The sequence below is a fragment of the Orycteropus afer genome, unplaced genomic scaffold, assembly GCF_000298275.1.
Source record: "Orycteropus afer afer isolate SDZICR_OR568_19922 unplaced genomic scaffold, OryAfe1.0 scaffold00010, whole genome shotgun sequence".
Classification (NCBI taxonomy): domain Eukaryota; kingdom Metazoa; phylum Chordata; class Mammalia; order Tubulidentata; family Orycteropodidae; genus Orycteropus; species Orycteropus afer.
In genome coordinates, this window is record NW_006921597.1 from 5065658 (window position 1) to 5066838 (window position 1181).

General features: G+C 41.6%; 1 pseudogene; it reads right to left on the bottom strand.

Annotated features, from left to right (window-relative positions):
• Positions 1–1181, bottom strand: part of LOC103204990 — a 7809-nt pseudogene that overhangs the window by 956 nt on the left and 5672 nt on the right.

A 1181-nucleotide genomic window follows, 5' to 3' on the forward strand; every position in this document is an offset into this window, starting at 1 on the left:
AGGGAAGCAGGGGAAAGAAAAGTGGGGGGGGGGGGGTGACAGAGTGAGTAGCAGCAGGGATCCAGACAAGGGGAGGGTGGAGAGGTTTTGAACAGCTAAGGGAGCTCTGGTAGCATAGTGCCTAAGGCATTTGACTGCTAACCAGAAGGCTAGTGGTTCAAACCCCCCAGTCACTCCTCAGAAGGAAGATAGGGCAATCTACTTCCGTAGTGATAATGCCTTGGAAACCCAAGGAGGGGTCGTTATGAGTCGGGTCTGACTCAATGGCAATAACAACAAGGGAGACAAACTTGTCTGTCAGTTTGTCATACTGTGGTGGCTTGTGTGTTGCTGTGAGGCTTGAGGCTGTGTTACTGGGGTTTTAAATGCCAGCAGGGTTGCACAAGAGTGGTGGATAATACTGGATAATACAGGTTTCAATAGAGCTTAGACTGAGACAGACTAGGAAAAAGGAAGTGGCCATCCACTTCTCAAATAATTGGCCAGGGAAACCTTATGAATAGCAGAGAAACACTGCCTGATACATCACTGCACAACTTTATGAATAGCCCAGAAACACTGTCTGATACAGTGCAGGAGGATGAACCTCTTAGGTTGGAAGGCTCTCAAAATACGATTGGGAAAAACCTGCATCATCAGAGTAGAACCAACCTTATTAATATGGATGAATTAAAGCTTTTGAGACCTCGATTTGCTGATGTGGCATGACTCAAATTGAGGAGAAATAGCTACAAACATCCATTAATAATTGAAACATGGAATGTATGAAGTATGAATCTAGGAAAATTGGAAATTGTCAAAAATGAAATGGAATGCACAAAGATTAATGTCCTAGGCATTAGTGAGCTGAAATGGACCAGTCTTGGCCATTTTTAATGAGATAGTCATATGATCTACTATGGTGGGAAAGACAATTTGAAGAGGAATGGCATGACATTCATCATCACAAAGAGTGTTTCATGATCTGTCCTGAAGAACAATGCTGTCAGTGTTAGGATAATATCCATACGCTTATAAGGAAAGCCAGTTAATATGATTATTATTCAAATTTATGCACCAACTACCAAACCAAAAGATGAGGAAATTGAAGATTTTTATCAACTTTTGCAGTCTGAAATTGACCAAACATGCAATCAAGATGTGTTAATTATCACTGGTGACTGGAATGCAAAAGTTGGAAA